Raw genomic sequence first — 13,501 nt, 5'->3', positions numbered from 1 at the left:
ACACACACACACACAGTCAGACAGAACTTTTGCTTTATTTCAGTCTTTTTTCTTCTGTCAGGTTTCCACCAGTAGGTACCATCCCAACCATTATGTCCTACTAAAGGCCATGTGTTACTTAATCATAATACTTTATCTGAAAGACGAGTGAAATAAAGAGACTTTGCAAGCAAATAGAATTTTTTACTGTACATTCTGTAACCATAAGGGGATTACTTGACCTCTTGCGTCTTTTGCACACATCAAACTCCATTCTGAAGCTGTCTTAAAGCTTGCAGTAGCTCATCCTCTAGGGATTTTCCTTTTGTCTGTCAGTCCACAGATAGGAAAACATGTCCAGTCATATTTTGTCATATGTAGAGCATCTCTTCCTTTTGATTGTGAATATTCCTATCAAATACAAAAACACTTTGTTGCACTGAATCTGCGACTGGCACTTACATGTTTTTTTCTGATTAACAATTTGGCATCTTAATTAGGGTTGATTTGGGAATTCATTGAAGTCAATTAAGTCTTTCCTAAACTAACACTTATTTTCAACCAAAAAACCATAGAGTTCTCTGTAAAAGAGTATTTTTTGAAGGCTTAGATGTGTACATTGCTTTGCAGCCCCAGCTATAGAGACAGGCATGGGCATGTGCACGCTGCTCTGGCTCAGGCCTAGTTTCAGCCATGTCTGCTTACAAAACATCCAGCTGTTCCTTCTGCTTAATGTGAGTGACAAGTGCTGAGTAAACTCCCATTCCCTGGCTGTATGAGTGCTGTTATCACAGCAGATCTCGCTTCTTAATGCAACCTGTGGCTCAGAGATGATGGCATATGGTGCTGCAGCTATCAGCAAACCTGCTTTTAAACTACCACCTATGGCTTATCTTTCTTTTTCTGACGGTATATCTTATTTCCTGTGACATTTTTGTTTGCGTTGGGAGGTAAAGGTGAGTAACTGTACTTCTATATGAGAAAGCCTTCCACACTTGCTGTGGTTGTTCAAGTATGCCTTGAGAACTATGGTGATCTCTTAATTTTCTTTTCAGTCCCTTCTCAAATTAAGGACAGCATGTAACTCCATCCTTAGAACCTGGTCTAAACTATACTTTGTTTCTAAAATTTTCAAGACTATAAGGAATGTCTAATAATTTTCTTAAGAGATTCCACATGACATTGATTGCTTTATTTTCCTAATGAATTTAGTCCAGGTGAGTCCAGAGCTGGAGTAATTATTAGTAATTTGGGAATTTACTTGTAGATTTTGTGGCTTATTCAAACAGGTGAGTGCTATAGTTGGGTAAACAGCATCTCTCTGGGTTAGCTATCTGACTGCCAGGCAGTGCATTCATTATTTAAAGGTCTCAGTAGTTACAAAAATAATTAAATAGAATAAATTAATGAATAAAAAAATAAAAATTAATTATAATTTTGTTGTGAAGTGCCCTTGGTCTTCATCTCGGTATATAGTTACAAAGTCAAAATACGCGGAATTGTAACTGCAGTTTGGAAGTGGGGAAAAATAGAAAGTAATATGGACAGTAAAAGTGCAGTGTACGTTGAAATATTTCTCAAGCTTCTTCCAAACTGGAATAATCTGAAGGAAAATTATGTGGGATGAGGTGTCTCCTGTGCATTTGTAGGTTGATACGTAAGAATGCTTGTGGTCCTTCATTTACGTTAGCAGTGCTGACTCTGAATTTGTATCTTTTCAGTTAACAATGTGCGATTTTCAGAGCTTCCCCATGAAATATTTGGTGTTCATTCTTCTGTTTTGACCTCTGTCTAGAACACTGCGTTTCTGAGACTGAGAAATAAGAATACAGATAAATATAGTGTTTGTCTTTTTGCTGGTAAGGTATGCGACCTATTCTTTGGTTCAAAATTGCAAAAATATAGATGCAAACTGTTTCTTGGAGCACTCTCCCCTCCTTATGTTGAATGTATTCATCTGCAGTATAGTCTCAGTCTTGAGCAACTGTTTTGGGCATGAGGGGAAATGTTTTGGAATAAGGAATGCCCAGAGTCCTTTTTACTAGCTGCTGATGGGGTGACTGGGCTCTGAAAGCGAACTCAACTCCCTTGTCCACATTTCATAAATGCTTTGGCTGGTCAACCAACAGTGCCTCACCAGATCATAATTCCCCTTGCTTAGGGCTTCATGTATTTAGAAAAAGTTTAGGATCTTACCTGATATACAGCCTTCTGTATAGCTTTGTGAGTATCTAGACAGTATTTTTTATGGTCAGGTTGTTAATGCTTATCAGCTAGTTCCACATGATAGAACTAGTAACCAATAAAGCAGAATAAAAAAGAAAACTGTGTAGTAAGAGCAGATTGTTTCTGTGCATCTCATGATGACAGGAAGCTTTCACTAATTATTTGTTCCATACTTAGAGGGACCAAGTCTAAACTCCTGACATATAAAAATATACGTATTTATCACTTTCTAAGGTGGTAATTACCATCAGTAATAAAAAAGCTTGAAAGATCCCTGATTAAGTAACTTGTTGTTTTACCATGCAAAGATTTGCGTATCATTTTTTCCGATTAAATTCTGGTCAAACTAGTTTTCTAACCAGCAGGTGGAAGTGCAAGGTAGGGAGCCAGGGTGGTATTATGGCTGGCAGTCACGAAAACATCTAGCCTTTAAGAATAAAAAACAATATCTCTTTCTTTGTTCTTTGAAAACAGGTTTTCTGCTTTCTGGGTTCCAAACAAAAGAATTAAACTTCCCTATGCTGGCTATACAGATCAGTATTGATGCAGTGCACAAGTGACCTGCCTTGCAGCTTGGTAAATGCAAATTGCTTTGAGCAATTTGGAAAATAGTATCTCTTAAGTAGTACACATTAAATTTAAGTAAGAACATAATTTTTTTTTTTTTTTTTTTTTTTTTTCCACCGTTCTTTCTTTACTGCTGCATTTTTCTTATATTTAACATTTCTGGTTTGAATCCTGTTCTCTGAAGATTCTTGTTGTTGAAGGGATTTGTTTTGTTACCTTTCACCAAAAGCAGATATGCTCACCAGCTGTAGGGCTGGCTCGTATGTGGAGTTACAGATAGATGGAATATGACTTGTATAAAATCCCTTTGTGTTTGTTTCAAACTCAAAATGCACTTGAGCATAACTCAAATATGTGAATTGCATGGATACACCAGCAATTTTTGAGTCCCACATAAAGAAATCTAAATATTTCAGAAATGCCTGCACATGCCCATATGCTTACAAATAAAAATATAATAGGAATGGTTTGCCTGAGGAGCAGTGCTCTGTTCAACCGTGTGAGGGGTTTTAATCATCCCAAATTTTAGTCAACGTTCACACTATAGAAACTCTGAAATGTCACAGGCAAAATCTGGCTTCTCTGCTCACTTTTAAAAGTTAAATTTCAGGCATTTGCTTCATCAACATTCACTCTGAGGGTTTCAGTTTGCGCAAAGAAGGCTCTTTAAAAAAAAAAAAGAAAAGACTATGAAGTAGTTTGAGATTTGGCAGCTGTGAGTTGTGCAGTAAAGTTGGATTTCAGATTTAATAGATTAGTTGCATTTCTAGATTCCAAGCAGTTGTCAAATGGTTGCCTTGATCTCTGGAAGAGGCAAGGAATTAGTGGAAATACGTGCGTCTTTAGCATCGAGTCTGCATTTTCCAGCTTATTGTGACCACTGGGGAGAAAAAAGCCTTTATTTCAATATGAAATGACTACAAAAGAAAAACTGACCATGTGCCTGATTTCATTAAAAAATATCTTGTCTAGTAAACGAGTTGGATTTGGCTTTGATATTGTATGTCTGTGACAATTTCATGTATGAGGTTTTTTTCCAAGTAGCTTGCCCGGTACTAATTAAAACCAGGGAATTTAACTTCTCTGCTCTTTTGTGAAAATGAGTCTGTTTGGATTAATATCTTGCCTGTAAACTGAAAGGAATGTCACAAGATTGTTTTGGATAATTTATGAACTCCAACTGCAAGGTGCTGGGTAATGTTTGTGCTATCACACACTTGTTTACCTTTGCAGATTTAGAAGGTGTTTTCAACACTCGATGTGTAATGATACCTAAATGATATTGTTACCAAATGGCATATAAGAAATTGTAATGCCACTGCGTGCTTTTCTAGGAATGCTCCGATTTTGTATAGTAGCAAGAGGCTCGCTCCTTGGAAATACAAGAAGTGAAGTAGCCTGAAAAGTATCACATGATGGCACTGTTTCCATTTCCACCTCCAATATTATGAAATAAAGCGATAATAACCTGGTATTAAAATGGTATGTAATGCCAATGTACTTTGTATAATTTATGTAAAAGAAAAATCTAACCACTGTGGTTATTAATACAGGTATTAAAATGGATGTATAGATTTCTCAGAAAAGTGTTTTGTAAAACTTTACATATTTATAATATTCCTTATTTTGATTGTAAAGCGAGAATTCAGCACAATATGTGATGTTTATGAATGCTGAACTGTACAGATTCAGCATTCACAGTTTAATGTTGTATTCGGGGGAAAAAAAAATGTGTTAATTGTTGTGTAAATTAGATGTTTTATTTTTTGTTTTGATTTTATTGTGGAAAGAAGGCTAATGGCTGTCCTTTTTGTATTTAATATAAAGCCTTTTTGTGGTAAATTAGATCATTAATACAGACACATTTTTAAAAAATGCAAATTAGCTTTCCATGAGCAGAAAAGAGCTTAAAGTGTAGTAAGGTCAGAGGCAGGATCAGGCATATTTATAAAATGAATTATATTCAAGTAGGAATATGAGGGGAAATATGAATGTAAAAAAACCCAGTGATTTATAGTAGGTAGATGTTAGATGTATTATTTCATTTCTAGATATGGATATACCGACTGAATATCTGTAAACGTGCATATTCTTTTTAGTAAAGTTAATAATAATTAATATTTTTATTTGTAGAAGCACAGATTTTCATTTTTAGGGAAAGACATTGCTGCTTAAAAAAAAATCATGGGTGCGATTCTGCTGTGCTGCGGTTTATGTTAGAGTAAGGTAAATATTCATCATCGTTCTGTCATATGAAAATTGGACTATTTTATACATTTTGCTATTAGGTGGATCAAAACCAAAACCCTGCAAGAGGAATTAAGAAAAATACCCACTGGTGATACAGAGCTAATAGCTGGGACTTGGAAATCTGCCAGATTGGGTGCTTGCACTCCAGGAATGTTCTTTGCCAGTATAAACTTCTGTTTTGAACAGTGAGATTCCTCTTTGTGGGGTGTTTTATTATTTTTGTTGTTGTTGTTGTTTTGTTGTTTTTTTTGTGTGTGTGTGTGTGTGTGTGTGTGTGAAAGCAAGGGAAGCAGAAAATGCAAAAAAAAAAAGCAAAAAGCAAAAAAAATGTGATGTAAAATTTCACTTCTGTCTAGCGAATTATCAAATGCAACTAAATAGGAAAAGGTAGAATAAATTCCTCTGAACTTCATCAGTGGATTGGTTTTAAATAATAACAAGGATGCTTTCCAAAAACCTTCAAAAGAATATATTATATAGTATATGTCATAACGTTTAATCGCTGAAGAAATTGGCTCCTGTTGCTAAAATTAGTAGTAGAAGCTCACTGTGCTCATCTATTAAAATGTTTTTAAAATCATGGGACATCTTTAATTTACTTATTCTAGCTAGTAAACAGTATTTCCATCATTAAGATTGGCCATACTCAAATCTTTCCTGGATATGCTCTCTAAAAGCAGTGCTTTACACAAGTGTTGCAGTATTAGTCTGCCCCTCTCTCAGCGTCTAATAGTCCTGGCTGTTACATGCAAGAGCAAGATAAAAAAATTGTTACTGTTATTTGCAATGTTTTTGCAGAGTTTTTAAAAGATCTGGTGACATAGCTGGGCCCATGCAATAGCTGACAGTATATAAGAAAAAGCGTTCATTACTCACAGCTGTCTATTCATTTCTGTGTCCCATTTGTTCATGCATGAGGTGAAGAATTTCAGAGTACAGAAAGGAAAGACTTTTCTGCTTAGTGTATTTCACCATTCAAATTACTTGCAATTTCAAAATGCCAGTGTTACTTTTCAGGACAAATTTCATACAATGGTAATTCTGTGATTATTCATCCAGTTTAATTAATTCAATTAAGTAAGTCTGCTGTCAGGTGTTCTTTTAATAATTGAATCAACATGCAGATACATAATAAGCATAAAAGCATTTCTGTGGCTGCAGTAAATTTAGATCCAAAAGAATCTGCTATTCCACTACATTTGATATAGATTATTCTATAATATTTCAGTAATGGGTTGCACAAAGGCTGCCTTTTAATTCTTTGCTTTCTCAAATGTCTGTATATATAATGGTTTAAAACAGAAGGTGTTCGAAAGAGGGTGACCTTTTTCCATTACCATAGTTCCTGTCATTAATGCATTATAATTTTCTTTAGAAGTCTGGAAAAAATGTGTATATGTGCACTCTGTAGCAGGTATGAATCAAAGTGTGTTAGTGGAAGTTAAGAATTGTCTGTTATTACTTAAAAAAGAGAAAAAGATAAAAAGAAAAAAAACAACAGGAGAAGTAATCTTATTGTTATTTTTACTGTGGAAGTTTAAACAAACCTTACACTTCATACAAAGCAGTTACAGACTTGAAAGTTTTGGCATCTGTAATCTGAACAGCAGTTGACTGACTCAGGTACTAAAAATAATGTGCCCCTTAACTAAATGTAAAACCAACAGAATGTTGTATTAGGCTGAACTGCACATAGAGGACAATAACGCATCTCCATTCCCTGTTATCTGCTGCCATAGCATTTATTTTAATAACGTGTATATTAAAGAACATGGTGAATGATTCACTTGGTGTACTCTCAATGGTGCTTGATGTCATAATTATTGTAAATATTAATTGCTGTGCTAAAAATGTAAGCAGGATGACTTTGTATTAGATGAAAAATGAAAATAGTCTGTGTACGGGTAAATAGATAATCATACAAAAGTAATTGGGGTTTTAAAACCCCAATCTATTCTGCCAGCATGAGCTCGTTTGCATGTTAATCACAAGAGTGATTTCCTACTTCACAAGGAAGTCCACACTCTTTCATAACCACTTTTAATTGCATTTAAAATGTTGCAGGGTTGGGATATTAGAAATGGAGGCGTATCAGTGTCAAATTAATAAAAAAATGTTTCTGAAAATCTTTATAGGCTACAGATTATAATATTATAGTCGTTTTTGTTAGAAAATACAAAATGTCTGTTCAGATAGAGTTTAAGTGAGGGATGTTAAGCGATAAAAACAGATTAATTTGTACAGCTGTTGTTTCTTCAGAAACGTGATAAATGGAAACCTAATTGTAAGTGGAAAATACAGGATGCATTTTTACCAGTAACTTGCTTTATAGATTGATGGGGCTTGATAGAGTCTTTCATTAATATCCCATTTATCAATAAAATGGTATGTTAGTAGCAGTTAAAAAGGTTTTTGTATTAAACCACAAGGCTGTCGGACAGTAGAAATTTGTTTGCTATATTTCTTTAAGAGATGCAGCATTTAAAATGCATTTTTGTTCAGAGAAATGCAGTTAATGATTTTAATGGAAAATAACATCTCTGCTCTCACATTTAGAAATTTACTGGTTATTTTGAAATTATTTACTAAATGCAGCAAATGCAGATCACAATTTATGTAATTTATATTTGCTGTATGCTGTCATTTGAAATTATGCTAGGAGGAATTGTGACGGACTCTGTGTATTTTATTCTTGTTGACAGTAAAAGCTGCCTTTAGGAATAGAGGCAGAAACAAGCATAGTGAAAATCTTGTTCACAGTGCTTTGCTCCCCTTTAAAGTTTGAAGCTACGGAGTAATAAACAGACAACATTTTAAGTGATTTTGTGATATTCACATAAGATTCAACAGAGCTTTCTCAGTAATCTGTAAAAGGCCAATGTCAAAGGAAAGACAAAGTGACTTGTTCTCTGAAGACCAGAATGAAGAAACGTAGCTCTCTAGTAAAATGGTGTAAGTTCACAATGGTTACAATGTGATCAGTCTCAAAGATACAAAAACTAATTTTTAGTTGAGCTGTTAAAAATTATATATTTAAGAAGATGAAAAGTTTGAGGATTAAAGAAAAATCACTCGCAATTTTAAAGAGGGTATATTTGCTTTCATCACCAGGTGTTCTTTCTAATATAAATTACCAAGATGATGTTTCCATAACATAGCTTGAGGTGCTCTGGAGATTAAAACTACCAAAACAGACCTATTAAATTTTTCATAGGGAGGGTCCACCAGGGATAATAAGCCAATATTCCTTGTCCCATATTCCAGATGTTTTATGTAATTCTGCATCTTTCTAAACCTAAATCGTAGCTTTTCCAGAAAAAAATGTACTATGGAGACTGAGATGAAAGGCGAGAACTGTTGAAATGTTAATTTTACTGTCTGCTGTTGAGGTCTGTTACCTTTTTTGTATTTTTTTTTCTTACTCCCAGTAGCTCAGTTCTGTTTTATGAATGTTGTGGTATTTGAGTTGTTTGAAGTTTTGAAACTTGGAGCATGACTTTGACTTAGGAAAACACAATGCCACATGGTGTGTGACATGCTGATGGATAGTCTTTGTTCCATATGATTCACGCTTTTTCTAATTCCAGCTCGTTTCTTGATGATAAAAGTAAAACTTAAAGGTAAGGAGACTGTAACAATTGTGACACAGAATAATTAGAGATAAAATAATGCTCTTTAGTAATTTTCCAAGTAATAATTTAATGAGCAATAAATATTAAGCTTTTGTTGTTTTTTTTCCTACATAGACCGTGGACACTTAAAACAAATACTGGGGGTGTTGCACGGTTACAGAACATTTATTTGCATTGCTCTGAAACAGTTGATGCTTTAAAATAGAATACTACTGTGCTTCAAAAAGCAGTTGGCAAATGGGATGGACTAAATGCCTCAGGCTGGGTCTTCAGGCTCCTGCTCCTTTCCTCTTGTTCTCCAGTGATAGCTGACCAGTAGAAAAGCCCACAGAACGTTATGCTTACTACAGTTTGGAACAGCCTTAGGTCTGATCTAAATGATTTGATTGGCTTTTGATCCAACACAGGATACAGGTGAGGTAATCCTGGGTAGTGATAGTACAAGGGGATGCAATTAATGCATTGTGAAGTGGAATTCCTTTGCCTCTCATAGTTCTGTGAACAGCTAGATACACCTGGTATCTGACTGGTCTGTGTTGTTTGTTGTTTTTTTTTCCCCTCTGATCAGCTGTTTTCAACATAGTGCATTGTTCCAAGACAGTCATCTCTCACCACATCACTTTTTGTATTTTTTGTATTAATTAAGTTTCCTAAAACTTATATTCTTTATAATTTATTGCACTGCAGTTTCATACTTTCAGAGAGCACAGTATGACTTATATGCAGACTTGTGCTATTAATGGCTAATGCGCTGATATTATAAATACTTAATGAGTGCTTATCATTGCCTTACATTTGATGTTCCTGATTCTTTAGGAATACAATTATTATCTGCTTTCTCTCTCTCTCTTTTTATGAGATTTAGGTGCAAGTTGCCATGTTTTCCATAAGATGATCACATGTATTTGGAAAATGCCAAAAGTTTATAGGGGAGAAGCTTAAACTTTACCATTGATTTAAATTAACGTGACTTGATTTAACTTGCTTTCATTTGGAAAACAAAACTGAATTTTATGGAAAAAAACCCTCTCAGAATTTAAACCTTCCAACCGGAAGGCTCCTATTCCAGTTCTTTTGACCTCTAACTCTTTACAAAAAATACAGAGTATTTGTAAAACTCTTTACAAAAAATACAGAGGGAGAGATTTGTGATTATCCTCCTGAGTCTAAACTAAGAAACTAGGTAACCTCTGTGTGTGCTGCATGTGTTTTGGGAAAGAAATTTTGTCCTTCTTCTACATCATAAAGAGGGAAAGAAGAAGTGAAAAACTATTTGATATGTTTTTCACCTTTGGGATGAATACAATTAATTCCTAAGGAGATTTAGTTCTTTCTCATGGTGGCTATAGTGTCTGAAGGAATGCTGTATATAATGTCCATGAAACAGTGTGGAGAACTGTGTCATGTTCTAAAATGTATCCTGAACCTTTTTAAGGTGTAAATGTTTGGGCCATGACTGTAAACCAAGTGTATTTAACAAGTTGTTGTAAAAACAAATTTTTAGCAGGACTTCAGGATTCTGAATTGTTCTTTTGGTTCTTTGACTTTAGAGAAGAAGATTTTGGGGAGAAATGGGCACAGCCTGGTGGGTTTTTTTGTTTGTTTTTTGTTTGTTTTTTGTTTTTTTTTTTTTCTGTTTGTTGTTTCTGAGAATGCAACGTATTTTATTTTATTCCTGTTTGTATGGGCAATAATAATGATATTACTGCTTTCCTTTTACACACTTGAGGTTTTTTTCCATGTGTTCTATTTTTTTATTTTGCCATAGCTTAAGTGCTAGGGCTGAAAAGTGGGGCAAAATATTCCTTTTATCTTTTAAACACTGATTGCAGTCATTTTTCCTAATCTGTTTCCATAGTTTGTTTCTACTTGTTTCCTAGAGGCAGTATGGTGTGATTGTTCTGCCACAGTTCATACTAGCTATTACAAATTTTACACAGTTTTCAGGTCAAGTCTTTTAATATCTATTGTTAATAAAAGCAGCAGAGTTCTCCAGTATAGGCAGAAGTTTTATAAGTGTGTGGCAGTGTAAGGGGTGGTATCTGGATGGAGTTGGATGTTTGATCTCCAAAGGTTTTCCATTGGGATGAATATCCTTCAGTTTGCACGTAAGCCTTTTGAAACACTGTCTACACACTTGTTAAAAATATTATTTTATGTTAAACACTTCTGTACATTGGTGTGCTTTCCCCTCTCCTTTATGTTTTCTCATTCACAGCCACAAATTCAAACTACTTAACAAGAAGTGTGCTTCTTCCAAGTAATCCTACAGGGCTCCGTGAGTGTCAGCTCCTATACTTAAGTTTATTGTAGTGAAGTTAGGGTAGAAACTAGAAAGGTGCTAGATAGCCCATGTCCTGAGAAGTTTCATTGCATGGGTTGCAGATGAAGAAAGAAAAGGTAGGACATACAGGTGGATGGAGAATGGTGGGCCTGCATTTTCAGTGCTGGGGGCCATTTCCATGAGCAGGCTTTGGGCTTCACCAAGCTGTGAGAGGGACATTTGTCTGTGTTTGGATGGCCCAACACTGCTTGTCTTGCAGGGGTGGACCTGGCTAAGTCTCTTTGGCTCTACCGTTTCTAACAAATCTAACAAGCCTCGGGTCTGTTCACCACCTCAGGAGTAAAATGACACAGTGTCTTCTGTCCTGATCTCTGCACAGCCCTTTCCCAGACAGGGAGGCTTCCACCATACTGCATATTGAAAGCAGTCCCTTTTTTTCCCTTTTTCCTTTGTTCGCTGAAATTTAAGGGAGCTGATCTTGCTGCTGCTGCTTCTGCAGCTTGTTCTGATCGTTTAGCCCTTGTCTGGGTTTCCCCTGTGTATTTCCTTCTTTTTCATGCTAAAGAACCCTGAAGGGGTCTCTCCTCTGTAATTCTCAGTTGGAAGGAAAGACCTGTAGGCTGCGCTGCCTTGTTTGGGCTTCACTCGTGGTCTCCCCCTGCAAGAGCCCCTGCTTGGCATCACTGCTCCAGCTCCTGCTGCCTCCTCACCTCAGGAGCTGTGGCTGCATGCAGAAACACCTGAGGAAACTACAAATACTTCAGTATTTACTGAGTCCTGGCCTTGTTATTCTAACTAATGCAAACTCTTACTTCTATTAATTATTTTCATATACATTTGTATCTTGACATGATCTCGCGTCAGTGAAATGAGGATCATACATATTCATTTATTCTTTGAAACTATGGAAACAGTCTGGCTTTTAGATCTATTTGCCATGTTATTTAGTTTGCCCAGTGCAGATAATGTGTGTGTTGGTCAGGGCTTTGTTTTACTTAAGAAACGAGAATCGGTCTGTTGTAGACCACGTCCTCGTATCATAGAATCATAGAATAATCTCTTACAAAGGAGCCTGGTTGAAATGCATTTTGTTATGATTTATTTTTAATTCAGACACTTTCTCACTGGATTGAGCATTTAATGACTCGATCCCAATATTACATCTGTAATCAGCCCTAAATAGAGTAATTAAAGATCCATCGTAGTCTTGCTAGCCAGGCTGCAAATGGCTTAATGCTGGGAGCCTCAGCTGCTGCTGCCATCTACAGGTGGCGTAAAGGAAAATGAAGCAGGTTGAGTACTTCATGCATGTTGTAGAGCCCATCACATCACATGCCGCAGCTCAGAGGAGGAAACCAAAACAGGGATCCTACCCCGTAGGTAAAGAATTTTGATTTTGAACCATCCTCTTTATATCTGGGGCTAGATTTTTATTTTCATAGGTGCACACATATGTGTGCAATTGATCACTGCCTTGCTACGAATTTTGGTGTTGAACTTCAGTTGAAATAAAATCTCCTCAGTAGACGCAGTTTCATGTGTGAAAAAGTGTTGAATGCTGAGCTAAAGAAAAGTTTGGAAAAGTGAAATTAGCTCATGGGTACTTTATTTATTTTTTCACATACTTGCAAGCATTTTGCATGGCTCTGTTGTCTCCAAGATGGACTCAACTAGGTCGGTGCAACTTGTATTGTTACTCAGCAGCAGATGTATATGCTGGATATTGGTTGTTGCAAACAATTGAAATATTCACTCGTTGCTGTTTAGATCAACTATGTTTCTGAAGTTTGTGTTTCATTACACTTAGAAACAGAAGAAAACTAAAGTGGGCATGCAGTAGCTCAGGAAGCTGTGTTTAAATCATATGACACAATGTGAAGACCTACAAGCCGCAGGCCAAAGTAAATGGAGTAGGAAGATGGAAATGAAGATTTGTAGAAACGTAATCATTAATTTCAGGAAATTACAATTTTGAGTTAATTGATGCTCTTAACTCCTCCTTTATGCAAAATATGGCCAAATATTTTTATGTATGCTTTGTCCTATTTTAATTATGGTTGAGAAATTTAAAAAAAATAAGTCTCAGCAAGCACAGTGAAGAATAAACCCAAAGGCCCCAATTTCATTGGGATCTGTGGATTCATACCTTTTTGCAGGACGTTTCTCAGCACACTTCTCCCTGCAAGAAAGTGTTGTATCTAGCTCAAGGCCTGTCACTCTGCTGTCTGACATTCACTGCTGAAGATTCAACTATAAAAGACCTAATTGACCCAACTTGCACTGGGTGAGAACTACCGAACTTGTGTTTTTAATCTTCCATAAGGTCTTTCTTTAAAGCAATAATTTCTGTGTTTTTGTTGCTTGTCCTCAGCATTTTCCAATTTACTACAAACTTTCAATTTTGGTGCTGGTATTCACATTAATTTCCAGATCATTAAAGGTGTTAGATAAGACTTCTACGAAGTGAATGTTGTGATATGTCAGTGAACTTCTTTTCTGTCCTTTTCTTTCTATTAATTATCATTAGTCTGGGTGTTCTTATCCGGTCATACTCTGATCAGTG

The 13,501-nt window shown here is 35.8% G+C and overlaps 1 protein-coding gene across 1 annotated transcript in view; it reads left to right on the top strand.

The window, feature by feature from the left end:
- Positions 1-13,501, top strand: part of FOXP2 (forkhead box P2) — a 336,972-nt gene that overhangs the window by 76,698 nt on the left and 246,773 nt on the right. The gene's annotated exons all lie outside the window — the stretch shown is intronic.

Source organism: Lagopus leucura, unplaced genomic scaffold (assembly GCF_019238085.1).
Source record: "Lagopus leucura isolate 7727_CA_CO unplaced genomic scaffold, USGS_WTPT01 Super-Scaffold_100008, whole genome shotgun sequence".
NCBI classification, from domain to species: domain Eukaryota; kingdom Metazoa; phylum Chordata; class Aves; order Galliformes; family Phasianidae; genus Lagopus; species Lagopus leucura.
This window is presented reverse-complemented; position numbering and strand designations above follow the sequence as displayed.